Source organism: Mustela erminea, chromosome 9 (genome assembly GCF_009829155.1).
Source record: "Mustela erminea isolate mMusErm1 chromosome 9, mMusErm1.Pri, whole genome shotgun sequence".
NCBI lineage: Eukaryota > Metazoa > Chordata > Mammalia > Carnivora > Mustelidae > Mustela > Mustela erminea.
In genome coordinates this window covers 20,198,757-20,221,753 of record NC_045622.1, presented here as the reverse complement: position 1 = coordinate 20,221,753, position 22,997 = coordinate 20,198,757, and the positions used below count along the sequence as shown (strand labels likewise).

At 43.2% G+C, this 22,997-nt stretch overlaps 1 long non-coding RNA gene across 1 annotated transcript; it reads right to left on the bottom strand.

Annotated features, from left to right (window-relative positions):
* Positions 1-96: 96 nt before the first annotated feature.
* On the bottom strand, positions 97-22,137 carry LOC116599460. The gene is made up of 3 exons (XR_004289386.1): positions 21,655-22,137; positions 7,170-7,305; positions 97-3,321 (listed from the first exon to the last, which is right to left on the bottom strand). It is a non-coding gene; the product is annotated as an uncharacterized LOC116599460 (long non-coding RNA).
* Between the last annotated feature and the right edge of the window lie 860 nt (positions 22,138-22,997).

Here is a 22,997-nt window from a genome sequence, read left to right as displayed (position 1 = left end):
GTGAGGGAAGACCCCTTATCCACAGAGACGCGTGAGGGACGGTGTTGGACCCAGGCTGTGTGTGTGTGTGTGTGTACGCGCGCGTGTGTGTGCGCGTGCAGTCTCTTCTGGCTGCATTCCCTCCTGCCTCCACCCCCACTTTTCCCTCCGCAGTGGACGACCCTTCCCCCCGCACGTGTGTGCGGCGCTAACTGCTCATTTAGAGCCGAAGGGGCCGGCTGCGAGAATGAATTACGCGAGCCCGGAGCAAGTGGAGGCTGCGGGGCCGGGACGCTGGGCGCCGGGCGGGGGTGGAGGGGCGACGCACAATAGGCAATCAGCGGACCCGTGCGCGGCGGGTTGGGGGTGGGGGAGGGGGGAGACGCCTACAGGGAGGTGCTCCCTGAAGAGTCCCGGCCCTCCCCAGCCCGCAGGCATCTTTTTGTCCCTTGGCTCCTCCTCCCGCCCGGCCCTGGGGGCCCAGCTCGGCGCCCTCTGTAGGCTTTTGGCGAGGGTCGCTCCAGGCCGCCGCTAGACCAGCGTCCTCGGTGCAGACCTCGCCCCTCCGCCCTCGCGAGCGCGCAGGGGTCTGCGCGCAGTGGTCGGGCAGCCGTCCTCCCCTGCTCCCACCTCTTTCATCAGCCGCTCCCCGGCCGGTCCCGGTAATGAGCTCCTGGCCCCCGCGCCATTGTGTCCACGTTATTGTGAGGTCGGGTCTCCGCGGTGCGGTGGAGGGTGACCGCGCGCGCGGCTGCGACCTCCGCTTCACACCTGCTCCCCGCCCCCAGCCCGGGGCCGGCGCGGGTGTGTCCTCTCGCTCCCCGCGGGAGGGGTCTCAGCTGGGGCTGCGCTTGGTAAAGAGGCCGTGGAGAGGACGGCGGCGGCCGGAGGAGCAGCTATAAATTTGGAGCAGATGTGGCCTGACAGTCACCCAGCCTGGGGAGGTGGGCGGGGCGGGGTGTGGGGGGCTCCGTGCCCCTCCCAGGCCCCATCTTCCAGTGTGCAGCTGAGTTACCAGCACCTGGCCCGAGGTGACCCGGGACTGCGGACATACGGAGCTTGTCCCCCGACTCACACCGGCACTTGGGCTCTTTGTGTGCCCACGTGTGGGGGAGGAATGGAGGTCAGGGAGATGCCCCAATCAGCTTATTCCTTTTCCCCCTTTAAAAGAAAAAGTGTTTTTGTTTTGTTTTGTTTCGTTTCGTTTTGTTTTTTCAGAAGAGACAAGCAAAGCCTGCACCCCTGGCTCTGAGCTGCCACTTTTCTGCCAGCAGCTCCAGGAAAATGAGGAAAAATAGCAGAAGCAGGCTTCAGTTGTTCTTTCTACTCTTTTTAATCAGGTGCTTATTTTGTGCAGGAAATGCCAGGTCAGGAGGCACAGGCAGACAGGATGGTGGGGGAGGGCGGGGGGGGGGCAGTGGAGACTGGGAAAAGATAGCAACACACACACAGAGTTAGGGACCAAAGCCTGCCCTGAGTACTATATATACAGCAATACTGTGCCTTTAAATAGCACTTCCTTTAGTAGGTAGTATTCTCTCCATTCAACATAGGGAGCAGCCTGCAGTGTGTCCCCAGGAGTGTGGTGGAGTTAGCATTCAATGCAGGCAACCCCACACTAATGTGTCTGTGTGTTGGGGCGGCAGGAGTTGCGGGAGAGGGCTTACCACTATACCACACTGCCACGGAGCTACCCAATGGGCCTTCCATGGACCTGTGAGAGTGAAGAGACTTGGAGCTGAGCCTGGGTAGGGGTGGGCACAGCCTTGGGTCAGCCTGCCTGGCCCGACACTGTCTGGGCTCCCTCTCTAAAGCAGCACGAATTGAAGGAGGAGTCCGTGAAGTTTCCAGCATGAAGGTCATGGTACCATAACCAATCTGACATAGAGTAAATTTGGGGGCTAGTGTCCACAACACAGACTCCAACCTCAGTTGGCAGAAACCTCTACAATGACTCTGTGGTCCCTCCTTGTGGCTGCCCCTCTGCCTTCTCTAACCCTGTGGGGCTCACTCTGAGTGGCTTGTAGGATCCATTGCTCTTTCCCACCCTTCCACTCTCACTGGTCTCCCCGGTCCATGCCCAGATGGTTTACTAGACCAATGGTTCTCAGACTTTAACTTGCATCAGAATGCCCAGAGCGCTCATTAAAACACTCCCAGCTTCTGATTCAGTGGGTCTGTGGTAGGGTATGAGAATCTGCATTTCTAGAAGTTTCCCAGGTGATGACAATGCTGATGCCTGGGACCATACTTTGAGACGAGAAGATGGGAAGCAAAAGTAGGGGCTGAACACTGAAGTATTGTACTTGTGGTACTGGAAATGGTTACTGGCAGTTCAAGCTCCCAAGCATACTGGGGTCTCCTTTCTCTGTAAGGGAGAGATGGGCTAAGTCCCCAAGGAATTGTGGGCATGGTTTGGAATTAGCGCAGTGCCTGTGACTTTCCTGGGGACTTAGCACTCCCCCTAATGGACTGTAACAATTCTGCGCTTTCTTCCACCTTAAAAATGGAAGCAAGAATGACCCTAATTTATATTCCCAACCTAGTTTGGTCATCTGTTCATCTCTTTGTCATTAGAGGAGCAGGGGTGCTGTCATATATGTTTCTATTTGCAAACTAATTAGCACAGGTTTTTGGTACTCAGTAGTGAATCAATGAATGTGTATGAATAAATCAATTATGCTTTTTTTTCTCTCTTTAGGAGAAACTTAACACTTATAAGTCCCCTCCTCTTCACTCCCCTCCCCCAGCTGTTCTGAAACAATTTAAAGTTGATTTAAGGTGTTCAAATTCCAGATATTTGCCCAAAAAATTCTCTCTGAGGTGTCAGTATCTTTATCATCCATTAGAAGCCTTTGGCACGTGGCAAGCAAGCAAGATTTAAGCCAGAAACTGAGCATGGATTTGCAAAAATTGAATTGACAGAGGGAGGGAGGGAAGGATGGACAGAGTGGGAGTAGGGAGGGAAGCAGAGAGGGAAGAAGGGAGTGAAGGAGAGGAAAGGGGAGAAGGAAAGAGGGAGGAAGGAGGAAGGGAGGGAGCTCGGAGTCGAGCAAGTGGCATTTCACTTCTTACCACCAGGTGGCAGACCTTTCCTCAGGAATGTGAACAACCCTACACTGATTTGAGGCCGGGCCTAAACAAACTTTTTTCAAATCAGAGCTAGGACAAAAAGGGTGTTTCTCTACTTAGAAGACTTGGTAATTGAGGCAGGAGAGCAGTTGCTTGTAAATACCTTTGTAACTGCTGCCAGGGTACTTGAGCGATTCCCTGAGCTTCCTTAACAGTCAGAAAGGGATCAATGAGACGTTCCAGTTTTTCCTTCTGGGAAAGATGTACACCCTGTTGCAGATGTAAGAAAATGGGTTACTTAACCAAGAAAAATACAAAAAATGTGTTTTTTGGTTTTTTTTGTTTTTAGAGGAAATGAGGTTTTTTAGAAGAATGAGGTTTCTGGTACCATAAAGACACGTGGCAGCCCTAAACCACTTTATAGGCACATTGTTTGGCTTTCTTCTCCTGGCCATTGTTGGGGAGGTACTCCTCTCTTTCCTACCATCCGAGAGTGCTTTATTCTGTTGCTCATATTGAACTTTTTTCAAACAAACAAACAAACAGCAAAAAAAAAGAAAACAAGTTTTATTCTAACCCTAGAATCCGCTCAGGGGCCTTCTTATGAAATTCCAGCTTGCAATCTAATGGACACTTGCATGGTCTCTCTTACACCCCAAATGATTGTGAGCCTCAGATGATACTCAATAGTCAACAAAACCTAAATCCTACAATAACTAAAGCAAGAGATACACACTTACAACAAGAATATATGTATTGGGGAACCTGGGTGGTTCAGTGGATTAAATGTCTACCTTCAGCTCAGGTCATGAACCCAGGGTCTTGGGATGGAGCCCCTCATAGGGCTCGCTGCTCAGTGGGGAGCCTGCTTCTCCCTTTCCCTCTGCCCCTCCCCCTGCTTGTGCTCTCTTTTGCTCTCTCAAATAAATAAATAAAATCTTTTTTTGAAAAGGATGTATGTATGTATCTTTTATAGCAGGACCTAATGAAAGTTTTGGGAGAAAGTAAGGTAAAGATTTCTGTTGTATACATCTCATCTCTGGTGTAGGAACAGCAGATACTGAGAATATAGTATGACCAACGCCAAGGTCAGAGCAGATCAACTCCTTACATAGAAAACAGGAAACTATATATACCAGTATCAGGCTCTCTAACACAGGTGGGATATTATCCTGTTAGCCTGCAGGGGTCCTTAAGTCTCTCAGTTGATCAACATGAGGGCTTCTCCCTCATTTGGGAGTGCTCAGATCCCAGGTGCACACTGAGGGTCTCAAACTAAGCAAAGCTCCCCTGCCCAGAGTTCTTCGCTAGTCAGTTCTCTGCCGCGGGCTCAGCTCCCTTGTTCACCTTCAATATTAATGGATATGGGTGGTAAATACAGAGACTATGGAGAAAAAGTATTATTTAAATAGTACACATTTGTTGTGTGTGTGTATGTGTGTGCGCTCTATGTGGGTGAACAGAGTCACTCAAAACATATTTATGGAATGCCTTTGGGGCACATTGCATAGCACTTCACCCTTCATTGAAAATCCATTAAAACAATTACCAGGTCATGCTTGGAAACTTTTTTCCACAAAGGAATTTGCTTTAGTTGCTCAGTTAGCAGAAACTAATTTGAGATGCAAATTTAACAGCCCCGTTTGCACTAGGAAGGCCTTACGTAAACCATCACACAGTGAAATAATATATGTGAATTTATTCACACTTGTATCTGAGTAGATGGACTTAAAAGCTACAAAACAGGGGCGCCTGTGTGGCTCAGTGGGTTAAGCCTCTGCCTTTGGCTCAGGTCATGATCTCAGGGTCCTGGGATTGAGCCCCACATGGCATTGGGCTGTCTGCTCAGCAGGGAGCCTGCTTCCTTCCCTCTCTCTGCCTGCCTCTCTGCCTACTCTCTCTCTCTGTCAAATAAATAAATAAATAAATAAATAAATAAATAAATCTTTTTAAAAAAGGTGCTACAAATCTAATGGGATAGTGTTCATGTGAGGGAAGAATAACTTTAGAAGTTAGTGAAGCATCTTGTACTAATTCTCCAAAGTTAAATGTTTACCTGGAAGGTTATGCCCTGGTTATAGGCCATCTAAGGCCACCAATAAATGGAAGTGGGTTCACATCTGTAACACTTATGGAATGTCCTATCTTCTTGACTCTCATACCAGGAAACTAGACTAAAAAAACAAAACAAAACAGACCAAACCCCTAATTTTTACTGAGCTAGTGTTGATCAAGTCAAATATCTAGACTCATTCAAACCAACATTTGGTCTTTGAAATTAATTTACAATTGTTTTTTCCCATTGCTCCCTTTAGGAGCCTTTATTAGCATGTGTATGTACACCAACTTGGTTCTGTCTTCTTTCAATTAATCATTTAAAGGAATTTCCATTGCCTACATAAGGGACAAAAATGGAGCTTTCCCCCACATCTTGAAAAGCCTAAGTTATCTAGCAGAGAGATGCAGTTTGAAGGAGTTGTGGGAACTTGTTAACAGTTCCCAGCTGCAGTAGAACCTCCTGCCATTCTATTCCTGTCCCTTGTTTCGTGTCCCAAATCTCTGCAACCAGTGCTTAATCCAGTGTCTAATCCTTTTTAAGGCAGGAGGAGAGACAAAAAGTGGAGGTGGGCAGAGGGTCTTACTCTGCCTTGAAAAGATACATTTTCTAGCAAATGGCGGAACTGACATAAGGGAACTGAAATAAGGAAAGCAGTACAGGCATAAGCTGGCATCAGACAGTCTCGGGTCTAGGATGGAGATCCACCACTTACCAGTGATAAGATTTGGGGTAAGGAACTTGTCTGAGCATAGGCTAACTTCATTGTAAAGTGAGGCTTTACATTTACATTATCTTTACATTATTACATTTACATTATCTTTGAAAAAGATAATGTGTGGGAAATGCTTCATATTCTGTCTACTAGAAAGCATCAGTGAATGAAAGCTCTTCGTATCTCCAGACCCGAAGCTCCATGACGATAGATGCCTGTCTAGTTCACTCCTGTGGCTTCGGGTGGGTTCTGGCAAAGCTTCACCTGACAGAGTATGAAAGGACCAGCAGAACAGCAGAAAGCCCACTGAACCATCAGTAAACCAGGGTCTTGCATCATAGGAACTTTCTATTCTGGAAAAAAGCTCTGTTTCGAGAAAGAGTCAAAGATGTTCTAAATTGTTGGTCCATTAGGTGGGGTCCTTCCAGAGGTGGATACTGAGACAAAGATTAGAGGGCAAGGAGCTCATTTCAGAGAGAGAACACCGGTAGGAAACGAGAAGTGTGGGAGAGAAAGGAAGGACGTCAGTTATCCCATCAGGGAGCTCTGGGAGATGGCACAGGACACATCTCGGAGTTTATACCATGTGAGGAGCAAGGAAGCCAGGATATTTATTTACCAATTCTCTATCCAGCATTGGTTAAGATCTGCTGCTGGGAACATTAAAAAGAATGGAGGTGCAGCAGAGCCCTTAACGGTCTATACGGCAGATTTCCTAATGGAGCTTGCCAGACACTGAGTGGCATGGACACCCATGACAAACAGCACTCTGGAATCTACTAGTCCTGTGACCCAAGCAGCAAGGCCACTTAAACTGCAACCAGAACTTGTTGCAGCGTCTAGTCTTTCTCTGGCTCCCCGTCAAAACTTGTTACTTTATAGACAGATGGGAGCGGTATTCCTAAATGTGTATGTATCACCAAAGTCTGAAGAGGTCTACCCAGTACTGGATCTCTGAGTGGTAGGAAAAGCAAGGTACTTGTCCTCAAACGTGGTGTGGATGTCTTGGGATTCTTCAGACAACTGGTCTCCTAAAACCTTCACTGATATAGTAGACTGCCCACCCCCGCTCCCGCCCCAATCATTTAGGATTTATTCGTTCCCCTCTGGTATTCCAGTGATCCAATTAACATAATGCCATCAAAATAGGGGAGCTTCATGGTGTTCTGTGTTATATATATGGTCTTTTGGGCAATGATTTGAGGCTGCTGTGAGAAAATATCCTTAAGATCTCAAAAGCTCTACTTGAAACAGTCCTTTAGGCATTACTTAAATTATTCAGGGGTCTGAACAAGGGTCCTTACAGCCATACCCCTGGTTTGATTTTTCACTTCGAGAGATTTTTACCAGATGGGAGAACTGGGGCAAGAGTTATATTTTCCAAACCAGCAAATCCTTGGGTTTCCAGATGTCCTCTAGAATCTTCTAAGTTTCATAGTTCCTTCTGTTGCTCCTCTCTCTCTTCTTGTCCATTGTTACGCAGCTAGAAGAAGCCAAAGTGGCACTTTTAACATTCTGTCTGGAAATCTCCTGAATCATATTTTTTAAAAAGGCTATGAGGTACATTTTTTAGCTTTCAAGTTTTCACAGGCAACATTTTGCCAAAAATTGCATCACCACATAACATGAGCTGTCTCCCCCTTCAGCCTCTGATAAGGATTTTCTCACTGCATTCCCAGCCTCCAGCAACTGTTTGTCCACCATTCCTCCAGTCTTTGCTAACAGCCTTTTTGGGGTTTTTCCAGCTTCTAACCACCAACTGGTCCAAGGGCAGAATTCCAAGAGCATGAGAGTGGAAGTTACAAGCCTCTTGAGGTTAGGCTCTAGAACAGCATCACTTCTGCAAGCCACAGGACCATCCAGAGGTTAGGCTCTGGAACAGCATCACTTCTGCAAGCCACAGGACCATCCTAGATGTAAGGAGTCCAGGAAAGACTCATCTCTTAGTGGAAAGAGTTATGAAATACTGTGACAATGCTTTTCAGCCTACAGCAGACATCTTCATAGTTAACACGTGGATACATCTTTAGAATTCTTAAAATTGAACTCGCTGAGTCAAATGCAAATACCTATTGGTGAAATATTGCCAAGTCACCCTTCCCAGAGGTGAGACAAATTTTTAACCTCACCAGCACTGTATGATGCCAGATGAGGGTTCTCCAGATCGTACAACACAATGCATTTTCCAAATTATTTTTTCTGCCAACCTGACAGGTAAAAATGAAATCTTCTTGTAGTTTTAATTTGTATTTGGCGTATGATGAGTGAGATTGGACATATTTTCCTGAGAGCCAATTGTATTTTCTTGAAAGCAGCTAGTCATATGTTTGCCATTTGGTTTGTAGGCATGACTTATCATGTTTCAAAGCCTTTGAGAACTTGCATATGTTAGTAGTTGGAGACTTGGATATCAACTCTGGGACAGGTTCTCTTAAGTCTCCGAAATAAAAGATTCCTAACATACTCAATTTGGGTCTTTCTGACGGTAACAAATTTTCTCTCTTGGGGAGGGCCATTCGTAGGAGGAGATCAATATGTCATTGTTTAACCGGAGAAGACCCAGGTTCCTAGATATTTTCTCCTAAATCTCGCTGTCCCCAAAGGAGAAGATCACATAGGTAGGAGAGAATCCTGAGTCCTGTCTGGAGGGACCCAGTTGCCTTCAGTTTCCTACAAGGTGTTAAAGGAGAACTGATCATAAAGATACCCCTCTGTGCAAGTGATGTAGACCATTTCTGCAGTTTGTGGGTCCCGGTGTGAAGAGCTCTGCAATGAAGCACAACACCTGTGTTTGAGTCTAATGACTTTGGGCGAGTATTTCCCCCTTCACTTCAGTTTCTTCACCTGTAAAAGGAGGGTGACATTACCTGTTTTGAGGCTCAAATATGAAAGCAATTTGCAAAGGTAAGATAAAAAAATATATGGTGTTATGATGTTTACCTAGAGGTTCTAGATGCCATCCAGGATCTAATGCAGGATGTGGAATCTCAGTAAACTAAACCACTGTTGCCTGTAGGACACCACTATCTTTCCCAACCCGAGATATGGATACTCCTGCCTAAATTCTTCTAACACCACCATGAGCAGCCAAACTTGAGGTTAAGCGAACAGTCCTCCAGGCTGCCAAGTGTGTCCAAGACTCCAGGTACTTGCTGCAACTTTGGGGACACCTAGGTCCACCTTTACTTCAGATTGGCTGGCTACAAATTAGGGGGCTCTCATGACCACCATCAGGTTCAATAATTTGCTAGAATGATTCCCAGAACTCAAGACTTATGATTGTAGTTTTATTATAATGAAAGGATACGAATTAGAGCCAGTCAGAGGAAGAGACGCATATGGCAGAATCTAGAAGTGAGAGCGTTCCAAATACAACCTTTAGTGTCTTCAAGAACGTGCTTCGCTCCTGGCATTAATGTGTGGTAATAGGCAAGCTACTGCCAACCCCAGACACTCACCCACATGCTTTGTATATTCTAGAAACAGCAAGGAAGCCAGTGTGACTGGAGTTGGAGACTGCAAAAAGAGATGAAGTCAGACAGGTAATGGAATGGAAGCAGGAAGACCACGCAAACAGTTCTTAAAATCATCTAGGCAAGAGATACTAGTGGCCCAAAACAGTGGTGGAAGCTGCAGGAAGTGATATTTTGAGTAATTTTGAAGGTAGACCTAACAAGACTGGCAGATAGCTTGGACACAGAGTGAGAAAGAGTCAATGACAGTACCATCCTTCTGAGGCTGAGCAACGGGGATGAGGAGGAAGCCTGGAAGGAACAGGTTTGTAGGGGACGATCAGGAGCTGTTTTGTACACACAGTGTGAAAAGCCCATCAGGTGACCGCATGGAAATGTCAGTCAGGCAGCACATTACATGAGTGTGTGGCTTGGAAGAGAGGCCTGGCCTGGAGATGCTTTTGAGAGCCACCAGCCTATGGGGAATTACTGAAAACTGTGAGACTGAAGGAGATCACGAAGGAAATGAGTGCAGATAAGAAGGACAAGCGGTCCAAGGACTGGTTCTGAGACACCAGCAAAGGAGACCGAGGAGGAACAGTGAAGGTGGTGGGAGGAAAACCGGGAAGCAGGGGAGTGTCGTGTTCTGAACGCAAAGTGATGAAAACATCCGAAGGTGGGAGACGGGATCGATTGTGTCAAATACTGCTGGCAGGTCAAGTAGGATGAAAATGAGACTCCACCTACAGGATATAGCAACAAGGAGGGCAACGGTGACCTTGACAAGAGTGGTTTCATTGAGTCCATGGAGCGTCAGAGCCTGCATAGAGTTGGTTCAAGAAAGAGGTTGGCAGGGAGCAGGAGGAAGGAGACAGGATTTGAACAGGAAGTACTGACAACACTTTTGAGAGGGAAGGAGAGAGAGGATGGCTTCTGGAATGGTAGTGTGAGGAACTCTGTGGTTCTTCTCTCCCACGAAATAGCCATAACAAGTGAAAATTATTTCTTAAAAAAAAAAAAAAAACAACTTTCAGTTTCTGGAAATTGTCCTAGGGGCAAATAGCAAAAGAAGAAATATTTGTTCAAGAATAGTTTATCAGATCTGTTTGAACGAGAGTCTGTGGCACCTCAGCCACAACCCCCTGCCTCTCTTGACCACTCTCCCATCTCAGCTTGATAGAAACTCAGCATGGCAGCAGTGGCCTTGAAGACAAGGCCCAAACTCCCCAAACCCCAGGTCCCCATCATAGATTGTGTTATTTCCCTGTGCATGGTGGCCACCAGAATGTTCCAGACCTCCCAACTCTGTGTTGCAGACATTAAATGCCAGGGATATGTTGCCAAAAGTTTGGAATCTCTCTTCTTTCCCTGAGCCCCCATTCACAGGTCAGAGGCTTTACCCAGGTATGACAGGCCTAGAATACTGGGAGCCCAATCTCTCTCAGCTCAGTTCACTTGTAGAACAGAGGCTCTACCTGGCCAGAGGTAAGCCAAGAAGACCAGATGGTTATGACCCTGACCCTGTGCCCTGGAGAGGCAGGTCACTCTGAGATACTTGGACCTAGACAGTTAGAGCTGTCCCTGCCACCAGCTCTAACGCATAAGTGCAAAGATTTGGCCCAGGGAGAAAGGTAAACCATAAGAGTGCCAAGGCCTTCACCAAGTGAACTGACTTTATATGGAACAGAGTGCAGGAAGTTCAAGCCTAAAGGCACTCTTAAAAACAATGGAGGTTTAGGTGGTAAGCAATGAAAAAGTTGGTAGCTCCATGAGGACAAGAAGCTAAACTGTAGGCTGATAAGTTTACCAGAGAGAAGTGGGGAAAGAGTCAGCTAAGAATAGCACTTCTGGAGTGAGGACAAACCTCCAAAGCTTACCTCAGAAACTACCCCTGCAGGGGTGCCCAGCTGTAGAAGCGCCTGGGTGTAGAGATTACTCAATAAAATCTTAAAAAACAAAACAAGCAAACAAAAACCACAAAAAAACCAACTAGGCCTGCAGAGGACCAGACTTAACTAGTTCCCGCTGTGGGGCAATGTGGGCCTCACTTCATAATAGAAAACAGAGAGAAATCAGCTGGCAATCAGTGAAGCCTGACTGTCCAGTGTGAATATAGATGTAAAAATCCTAAAAAAAAAAAAAAAAAAACCACAAAAAACAAACAAAAAAAGCAAAAAAAACCAAAAACAAAAACAAAAAATACTTATAAACTGAATCCAACAACATATAGAAGAAATTACAACTCATAACCAAGGGATTTATTCCCCCAAAGGCAAAGTTGTTTAAAGACCTGAAAGTCAATTAACATAATTCATTATATCAATAGAGAAAAGACAAAAATCACATACATGATCATCTCAATAGAGGCTGAAAAAGTTCTTTGACAATATTCAACACTCCAGCATCCTTTCATGATAAAAACACTCAACAAACTAGGAATAGTACAGAATGTCTTTAACTCGATAAAGGACATCTACCAAAACTCAGAGCTAACATCATTATTAATGGTGGAAGACTGAATGCTTTTCCCCTTATGATCACAAATGAGACAAGGAGAGCCACTCTAGCCCCTTCCACACTATACTGGAGGTTCCAGCCAAAGTAATTCAGTGAGAAAATGAAGTAAAAGACATTCAAATTGGAAAGGAAGAAGTGAAAACATCTCTATTTTTTTTTTTAAGATTTTATTTATTTATTTGACAGAGATCATAAATGGGCAGAGAAGCAGGCGGTGGGGGGTGGGCGGGGAGGGAAGCAGGCTCCGTGCAGAGCAGAGCGCCCCATGTGGGGCTCGATCCCAGGACCCTGGGATCATGACCTGAGCTGAAGGCAGCTGCTTAACTGAATGAGCCATTCAGGTGCCCCTAAATATTTTTTTAAAAATAATCTCCACATCCAGTGTGGGACTTGAACTCACAGCCTCAAGATCAAAAGTTGAATGTTCCAGTGACCGAGCCAGCCGTGTACCGCCAAATATCTGTTTTTAGATGACACGATCTTGTTTGTGGAAAACCGTAAAGAATTCACTAAAAAATTATCAGACTAAACAAGTTCAACAAGGCTGCCAGCTACAAAATCAATCACATACATCAGTAGAATTTCTAGACACTGGCAATGAACAATTTGAAAATGAAATTAAGAAAACAATCCTATACAGGGGCACCTGGGTGGCTCAGTGGGTTAAGCTTCTGCCTTCGGCTCGGGTCATGGTGTCAGGGTCCTGGGATTGAGCCCCATGTCTGACTCTCTGCTCAGCGGGGAGCCTGCTTCCCTTCCTCTCTCTCTGCCTGCCTCTCTGTCTACTTGTGATCTCTGTCTGTCAAATAAATAAATAAAAATCTTATTAAAAAAAAAAAAGAAAACAATCCTATTTGGAGTAGCATCAAAAAGAATAAACTACTAGGGTATATTTAACCCCCCAAAATGTATAAAACTTATACTCTGAAAACCACAAAAATTGTTGAAAGGAATTAAAGACGACTTCGGGGGACACCTGGGTGGCTCAGTTGGTTGAGCGGCTGCCTTCGGCTCAGGTCATGATCCCAGCGTCTTGGGATCGAGTCCCACATCGGGCTCCTTGCTTGGCAGGGAGCCTGCTTCTCCCTCTGCCTCTGCCTGCCACTCTGTCTGCCTGTGCTTGCTCTCGCTTCTCTCTCTATGACAAATAAATAAAATAAAATCTTTAAAAAAAAAAAAAGAAGACTTCGATAAATGGAAAGATATTCTTTATTCATTGATTGGAAGATTTAATATTGCTAAGATGGCAAACTGATGTACAGACCAATGCAATCCCTATCAAATCTTTGCTGGTTTTTTTGGGGGGGGGGAGCGGGGAGCACAAATTAACAAGCTGATGCTAAAATTCATAAGGACACAAGGGGCCCAGAGTAGCCAAAACAATCTCGAGTGAGACTAAAATTGGAAGACTCACTCTTCACAATTTCAAAACTTCTTATAAAGCTACAATAATGAAGACAGAGTGCTTATGTCAAAGTGATTGATATGTAGATCAGTGGAGTAGAATTGAGAGTCTAGAAATAAATCTCACATTTACAGTCAATTGATATTCGACAGGGGGTAGGCAAGACAATTCGATTGGGAGCAAATAGTAGTTCCCACAAATAGTGCTGGACAAATGGATATCCAGATGCAAAAAAAAAAAAAAAAAAAAAAAAAAAAAAAAAAGGGGGGCGGAGGGAATTGGATCTCTTCCTCACAAATATTTAATATGAGACAAACAAAGACATTGAATAATGTAGTCATACAGGAGAGTGAGAGAATGAATGAGAGAAATGAAATGATTGCTCAAGCATATCAAGGGGCCACTTGAGGTCAGCAATCAGCATTTGATTGAGAAGCAAACCAGTCAGCCTGATTGGTCTATTTCTCCAACCACCAGCAGTGGTTATATGGTTATATGGTGCAAGGTGCATAGGCAGACAGTTGGATTTAAACAGGATTGTAATTTTGACAATAAGTACTATAAAGACAGAAATTAATAAGTGAATGGAAAGGAACAGTCCTCACTTAAAGGGCTGAAGTGGGAAGCTATGGAGAGCCACGGTTGGTTAGAGCAGGAAGGTATAAAGAAGGCTCAGAGAGGAAACCAAGGACATTAGGGAGTTTTTCTTACCACTGATCACAAACACCAGAGGACACAGGAGTTTGAAGGGGTGCGTAACAAAATCAGAGAAGAGAATTTACAGAATCCCAGCGTTATTAATTTCGAATGCATTTAAGATGCCCTTGTATTCCTGGGCTTCCTATGTGGAGTGACTTAAACAGGGAAAAGGGCATGAGGTTAGTCCCTATAGTCTCGAGTCAGATAGAGATGGCAAGGCTGTCCCTGCTGGTCTGGGTCAGGGCTGGGGACTGAGAGACCTTCCTTAGCAGCTATCTTTCATTAAGGGAACTTCATCATTATCTTACCTATGCTCCAGAATTTCCTAAGAGCTAGGCCTTCTGTCCCCATTTGGAAACAAAACTGACACAGTCCGCCTTCAGTGTTACCATGTCCCACAAGTGCTATAGCAATGGGAGAGAGGGGAAATGGTTGCATTACTTCTTCAAATACTTCTTTTTAAAATAACTGGGTCTTAAAAGGAAGAAAGAACAAAGAACAGCTTGATCATTGCCAGAGGGGAGGAGGGGTAGAAGGATGGGCAAAATGAGGGAAGGGGAATGGGGAATACAGGCTTCTAGGTACGGAATGAGTGAGTTATGGGAATAAGAGACACAGCATAAGGAATATAGTCAATCGTATTGTAACAGTGTTGTTTTGCAACAGATGGTAGCTACACTTGTGGTGAGCAGAGCATAATGCTTAAGCTTGTGGAATCACTCCTTTGTACCTCTAAAACTAATGTAACATTGTGTGTCAACCACACTCAAACAAATTCATTAAAAAATAACAAAAAATAACTGAATTTTTTTGTTTTCTCAAATATCACAAAACCATCATTTCTTTTTGAGAAGACAAAGATCAACAACAAAATGAAAACCAGAATTAGGTATTACCAGTATTAAAACCTGTTGCGTATTATGTCAGCCCTTTAAAAATTAATATATTACAATGGAAGCTTATTTTTCAACAAATTACTAAGAAACCTTTTTTCTTAGAGCAGCTTTAGGTTCATAGAAAAATTGAACAGAGGGGTGCCTGGGTGGCTCAGTGGGTTAAAGCCTCTGCCTTCGGCTCATGTCATGATCCCAGGGTCCTGGGATTGAGCCCTGCATCGGGCTCTCTGCTCTGCAGGGAGCCTGCTTCCTCCTCTCTCTATCTCTGCCTGCCTCTCTGCCTACTTGTGATCTCTGTCTGTCAAATAAATAAATAAAATCTTTAAAAAAAAAAAAGAAAGAAAAGAAAAATTGAACAGAAAGTATGGAGACCTTCCCACCCTGCAGCTGCTCCTATTACTAACACCTTATTTTCCTGTGGTATATTTGTTACAACTGAGGAACTGCTATTGATACATTATTATTATTATTTAAGATTTTATTTATTTACTTGCGAGAGAGAGAGAGAGAGAGAGAGAGAGAGAGAAAGGGAATGCACAGGGAGACAGTGAGAAGCATACTCCCCATACCCCAGCAGGAAATCTGCTGGGGGGCAGGGGGAGGGCTCGATCCCAGGACCCTGAGATCATAACCTGAGCCGAAGGCAGACGCTTAATGGACTACGTAAGCCACCCAGGCACCCTTCATATGTTATTATTAATTAAAGGCCAGAGTTCACATTAGCATCTGCTCTCTTTGTTGTCAAGCTGTAGGGATTTTGACAAATGAGTAAGGTCAGTATCTATCTACATGTATGTCAGTATCATACAGTGTATTTTCATGGCTCTAAAAATCTGTGCTCCACCTCTCTCTTCCTCCGTCCCTCCCTCCCTCCTGCCCAGCCTCTGGCAACCACTGTTCTTTCTGTATGTCTCCATAGTTTTGCCTTTTCCAAAACATCATATAGTTGGAATCATGTAGCTTTTCAGACTGGCTTCTCTCACTTAGCAATATACATTCCTCTGTGTCTTTCCATGGCTTGATAGCTCATTTCCTTTATTCGCTGTGTGGTTGTACCACAGTTGGTTTTTCCATTCACCCGTTGAAGGACTTCTTGGTTGCTTCCTGATTTGGGCAATTATGACTAAGGCTGTCATAAGCATTCATATGACGATTTTTGTTAGATTTTTAAGAGGTTGGAACCATTGTCTTGAAATCCATTATTTCATATATTTTGTCTAGTTTTCTAGTTATTTAAGATAGGAGGGTATTAGTCTCTGTTACTCCATCTTCATTGATGGTAAAAGCCTGCCTGACACCATTCTATGTGCTGGCTCTATTAGAAGCAAATAAATTGGACACTACTTGGATTCAAACAGCTTACATTTGGGGGGGGAACAGACGATAAATACATGAAAGAAAAATGTGCATAAATAAATGATTTTGGAAAATCTGTATTGATAAAATAAAATGGTAATGTCATAAAAGAGGCACTAATGGCTTCTCTGGGGAGGTGACATCTGAGGAGATGGATTATAAGAAGGAGGCTGTCACTTGAAGGGTTAAAATTGTTCTAAGACAAGGATCTATGATAACCCTAAAGGCCCCCAAACAGATATAGGCTTGACTTGTTTGATAGCACACATACAATGCCAGTGTGGCTGGAATGTGCCTGAGGTGGGAGATGAGGTTGGTGCAGAAGGTAGGCTGAGCTTCGAGTAAAAAGGGCCTTGGAGACCATTGTTCTCATTACCTATCACTGCCTAACAAAACACCCTAAAAATCAATGGCACGGACCAACAATCATGAATTTTGCCCATGAATCTGGGCATGCTGGGGCCAGCAAGGCAGCTCTTGCTAAAGCTCTCGCATGTGTACACAGTCAGATGGTGGCTGAGACGAGGATTATTTCAAAGCTTCTTCATTCACATATATGGCTATGTGGACAATCAACTGGAGGCTGGAACATTTCTGGCCCCTTGGCTTTCGCTCTATAGATACATGGTTTCTACATGGGTTAGGGTAGCCAATTTCTTACAAGGCAGCTACAGGTTTTCAGAGCAAGTATATCCAGAGAAACTGGCAGAAGCTTCAGGGTATCTTGAAATCTTGAAAAGCCTTGAAAAATCACACAGTGTCATTCCACCATGTCTGATTCATTGAGGGAGTCACAAAGATTCACCCAGGTCAAAGGGAGGGGACATAGACTCAGCTTCTTGTTGGACGATGTCAAATAATGTGCGAATACATTTTAAAACCACCACAGTCGCTGCAATGAGTTTGGATTATATTTCTACAGTAGGAAGATATTGGTGAGTTTTTAGCAAAGAAAGGATGTGCAGTCATTTACAATTTTAAAAGACTGTTTCAGCAAGATTACTAGATACAAAATAAACATGCAAGAATCAGTTATATTTTTTTATATCAGCAAAAACAATTAGAAAATAAAATGTATGAGATGACACCATTTACAAGAGTGTTAAAAGAATACTCCAACTACCTATGGATAAGTGCAATAAAATGTGTAAGATATTTTTGTAGAAAACTATAAAACCTTAAAGAGAAACTAAAGACTAATGAAGGGGTACCTTCCCAAGGAAATGTTCCAAGAGATATCATTTCCAAGGACTGTAAGACTTACAAAGATGTCAGTTTTTCTCATGGTGGCCCACAGATTCAGTGCAATACCAATCAAAATACCCACAGCTTTTTCTGTAGAACCTGACAAGCTAATTCCAAAATATATATGGAAATATTAAGGATCAAGAATAGCAAATCACTCTTGAAAAAGGAGGAGGAGGAGGAAAAGGAAGAGGAGGAGGAAGGACTTTCTCTACTTGACATAAGACTTATTATAAAGCCAGGGTGACTCATTATTGTGCTGCAAGGAACACAGAAAAATAGACAAATAGACCAATGTAACTAAAGAGCCCAGAAACAGACCCATGCACATATGGACACTTGCTTTATGTCAAAGATAGCATTGCAAGAGAAGGAGGGAAAGGATGGTCTTTTCAGAAAATGGAGTTAGAATAATTGGGTATCCACATGGGAAGAAGGAAGACAAGAAGGGAAGGAGGGAGGGAGAGAGAGAGAGGGAGGAAGGCATATCCTCTTGCACATATGCGCTGGGAGACATGTACAAGAATGTTTGTAGCAGCATTATTCATAATATCCTAAATTAGAGACAACCCAAAAATTCAACAGGAGGATGGATAAATAAAATGTGACATAGTCATAAAATAAGAGTATTTTACAACAACAAAGATGAATAAACTGTAGCTTCATATGGAATAGATGAATCTTAATTAAAAACATAATATTGAATGAAAGAAGGGAGATACAGACTACATGCGATTTTGCTTACCAAAAAAAATCAAAACCAGGGAAAACTTTTAGCAAAGCATGATACCGTGATAACACTATAAAGAAAGACAAGTCAGTATAGTGGTTATCATTAAAAGGGAGATAGGAATTAACACAGGGCAGGGATTATGGGGCAGAGCTTCTGGAGTGTTTCTATTTCTCTGACCTGGAGGGTGACTATGTAGTATTTGCTTTCTAAGTAAACCATATAATAATAAACCATACAATAAATAAACCATATAGTAGTAATTGTACATTATAATAAGACATGTAATAGTTGTACACATATGTTTCATGTACTCCTCTATACTCATGTTATATTTCACAAGCAAAAGGTTGTATAAAACCAAATTCCCCTTGTCTACCACGTCAGTGGGCAAGTATGCAAGCAGGAAGTCCAGTTGTCCAGTAAAGACATGATGGAGGCTTGGACTAGAGCTGACAAGTAATCAGATTTAGGAACTATTTCAGAGGTGGAGGTAACAGGACTTGATGTGGAACATGAAGGGGTAAAAAAGCTGAAGCAACAAACACACTGACAGTCATAAAAACACAGCAAGAGAGTGTACAACAGAATTAGTGAAGCTTTGGAAACAGAACACATTAAAGTAGAGCGCTAAATTGTAGGAGTGGGTATTAGACAGAGGGCTTCTGTCCAGCTGGTTAAGAGACGCTTCCTAAAAAAGTTGGCAATACAAGCACTGGACACAGAAGATACACACAGTCTCTTCAACAAATGGTGCTGGGAAAACAGGACAGCCACATGCAACAGACAGACACGGGACCACTTTCTTTCACTGTACACAAAAATAAACTCAAAATGGATGAAGGACCTAAATGTGAGACCATCAAACTCCTAGTATAGAACACAGGCAGTAATCTCTTTGATATCAGCCATAACATTTTTCTAGATATATCTCCAAAGGTAAGAGAAACAAAAGCAAAAACAAACTCCTGGGACTACATCAAAATAAAAAGCTTTTGCACAGTGAAGGAAACCATCAATAAAATAAAAAGGCAACCTACCCAGTGGGAGAAGATATTTGCAAATGATATATCCAATAAAGAGTTAATATCCAGACCATATAAAGAACTTCTACAACTCAACACCAAAAAAACACAAATAACCCCATTAAAATATGGGCAGAGGAAGGGCTCCTGGGTGGCTCAGTCAATTGAGTATCTGACTCTTGATTTTGGCTCTGGTCATGATCTCGGGGTTGTGAGATTGAGCCCTGCTACAGGTTCTGTGTTCAGCAGGTGGCCTGCTTGGGATTCTCTCCTTTCTACTCCCTCTGCCCCTCCCCCTGCTCTGGCATGCTCTCTCTCTCCCTCAAATATATATATATATTTTTAAATTGCGCAAAGAACCTGAACAGACATTTTTCCAAAGAAGACATACAGATGGCCAACAGACACATGAAAGGATGTTTAACATCACTCACCATCAGGGAAATGGAAATCAAAACCACGATGAGATAACACCTTACACCTGCCTGGATGGCTAAAACAAAAAAGACAAAAAGTAAGTGTTGGTGGGGATGTGGAGAAAAAGGAACCCTCATACACAACTTGTGGAACATAAATTGGTATAACCACTGTGAAAAACACTGTGGAGTTTCTTCAAATAATTAAAAGTAGAAATACCATAAAATCCAGTCATTCTACATAGGATGTTTACCCAAAGAGAAAAGGAAACACTAATTTGAAGGATATACACCTTTATGTTTATTGAAGCATTATTTACAATAGCCAAGATATGGAAGCAACCTGAGGTACCATCAACAGATGAATGGATAAAGAAGAGGAGGTAAATATATATAAAATGGACATTACTCGGCCAAAAAAAAAAAAAAAAAAGAGAGAGAGATCTTGCCCTTTGTGACAACATGGATGGATCTAGACAGTCTCATGCTAAGTGAAATAAGTCAGACGGAGAAAGACAAATGGCATATGATTTCATATATATGTGGAATCCAAGAAACAAAGCAAGCAAACAAACAAAAAGCAGAAACAGACTTGTCAATACAGAAAACAAAGTGGTTGCCAGAGGGGAGGGAGGTGGGGAAATGGGCAAAACAGGTGAAGGTGGAGTGGAAGAGGCTTCCAGTTATGGGATGAATAAGTCATGGGAATAAAAGATACCGCATGGGGAAGAAAATCAATGAAGGAAAAAAGGGAGAGAAAAGCTGAGAAATTCTGGGCACAGATTGTGGAGGAAGTAGAAAAGGGAGGTATACAATTAAAGGGAGGACTTGACAGGTTTTTTTTTTTTTAAGATTTTATTTATTTATTTGTCAGAGAGAGCGAGCACAGGCAGACAGAGTGGCAGGCAGAGGCAGAGGGAGTGGCAGGCAGAGGCAGAGGGAGAAGCAGGCTCCCTGCTGAGCAAGGAGCCCAATGTGGGACTCGATCCCAGGACGGTGGGATCATGACCTGAGCCGAAGGCAGCCCAACCAACTGAGCCACCCAGGTGTCCTGAGGACTTGACAGTTTATAGGTCAATTACCATGTATTGTTCTGTATTCCTTTGCACATTATTTTGAGACATTGTGCACATTATCTCTCAAGTAGGTTTTAATCTACTTATGCTATCATTTGAATCCACAAAAAAAGGTACAGTACTTCAAACACATTCCATACATTCTGATTGAACTATGAAGCCTTGAACAAGTCCATCACACAGCCCCTGGAAGCCAGAAGCAGCCATGGTAAGCCAACAAGACAAGCACGTGATGCAGGTTGCCTATATAGCAATGTCTCCACACTGTGTAGTACATATTAATAGCTTTTATGTTATTGAATTAATTTTAACCTCAGGATATTACTGGAAATTTTATTTTTGATACTTTTTCTCATTGGATAGACTGATGAGTGTGGGAATAAAGGGGGGGGTATAGAGAAATAATGTCTAGAAACAGAAGTTTGTGGGAAGGGAGACTTCCCAGTCAACCCACTTTATCTAGGAAAGCTTCCTGCATGAGTCAGAGTTGATCTGAGAATCATCCAGAATTAACAATAGGAGGAGGGAGGATCTTTTTCAGGCTTGTGGGAAAATGAGAGCAGGATAAGCAGAGATATTAAAACTCTTCAGAGTCTCTGATCTTATTAAAAAGAAAAAAAAACTTACTGTTGGGCTGAATGAGAGTGAATTGTGCTTTGACAGGTGTTTGAGATGCCACCAGAGCCCTTAAAAAAGCTGACAGGGAAGACACTGGAAACTAGTGATGGAAAGCGACAAAGGAAAGATTCTCTATTAACTAAAAGTACAATAGTCCTCTTCATCCATAGGGGATTGTTCCAAGACCCCCGCGGATGCCTGAAAGTGCACACAGTCCCCAACTCTACATGTACTATGCTCTGTCCTGTGCATACATAGATATGATAAAATTTAATTTATAAATTAGGCGTGTTTAGAGATTAATGACAATAATAGACCACTTATAGCAATGTGTTGTAATGAAAGTTATATGAATGTGGTTCCTCTCTACCGAAATATATTATTGTACTGTACTCACCCTTCTTGGGATGACATGGGATGATGATAAATTGCCGACATGATGAGATGATGAGAGCCGAATGACAGAGGCATGGTGAAGTAGCCTTAGGCTACTGTTGACCTTCTGGACCGTAGATGAGAGAATTATTTGCTTTCGTGACTGTCTTTGGCACTGGTAATTGAAACCCTGAAAGTGAAACCGCACAGAAGATGGGACTACTGCATAGCCAAAATGAGGTAATAGCGCATACAGTGTTTACTATGAAACAGACACCATTCTAAGAGAATTAACTGTATTAACCCATTTACTCACAACAGTGCTGTCAGGTCATCCTCACTTTATAAATGAAGAAACCAAGGTACTGAGAGATTGCTTAAATAAATTGGCTGAGGTTACTGATCTGGAATTTGAAGCCAGGCATCGACTCTAAAATCCATACTTTCTTTCTTTTCTTTTTTTTTTTTTTAAGATTCTATTTATTTATTTGAGAGAGAACGAGGGAGCAGGAGAGGCAGAGAGGGGCAGAGGGTGAAGAAGCAGCAGACTCCTGCTGAGCAGGGAGCCAGATGTGGGACTCCATCCGGGACTCTGGAGCCATTGAGCTGAGCTGAAGGCAGCTGAGTAACCCACTGAGCCACCCAGGCAACCCTAGAATCCATACTCTTAACTAAGGAGCTGACTATATCTTTTTTCTTAGAAAAAGAGGAAACGATGGCATAAATTCTGGAACTTCTTTGATTCCTCATACTGGTAATTTAAAACTATGGTGGCATTGTAATGTGAAATACAGACCCTCTACTTCATCCCAATTGCTTATTCTTTTTGGCTTTCTAACCATCTCTCTCTCTCTCTCTCTCTCTCTCTCTCTCGGGTGATTCTGAGTTTAAACGTAGCTGACTTCAGATCTATTAAAAAAAAAAAACCCAGACTAATGTATATTTGCTTTAAAAAAATCGCATGGTTTATTCATATTTGAAAGAAGGTCCACTGAGGCTTTTAAGTTAAGGATCCAAGACAAACAGTTAAGAGTTTTGGCTTTCAAGAGTATTGAAATACCTTTCAGGTATGTATTGGATTTGGCGTGCTAATGTTGATTAAATTGCAGCATTTGGAAGAGTATTCAGTAACGGTTAATAAACTAATTAGTAGAGGTCACAAGAGTTGCCAGAGACAGTCTTTTTTCAATCTCCTTACACTCCAGAGTGTGAAATACAGTAGGAAAATGATGCAACTTCCAAATTAGGAGGTTGGGGAATGGTACCGGAAAGTAACTTTTCTGCCGGGCTCCAGAGTTTGTAACATATTTAAGCTACAAATTAGAAACGCGATAATGACATCTCATTCTTCTACAGACCGTCCGA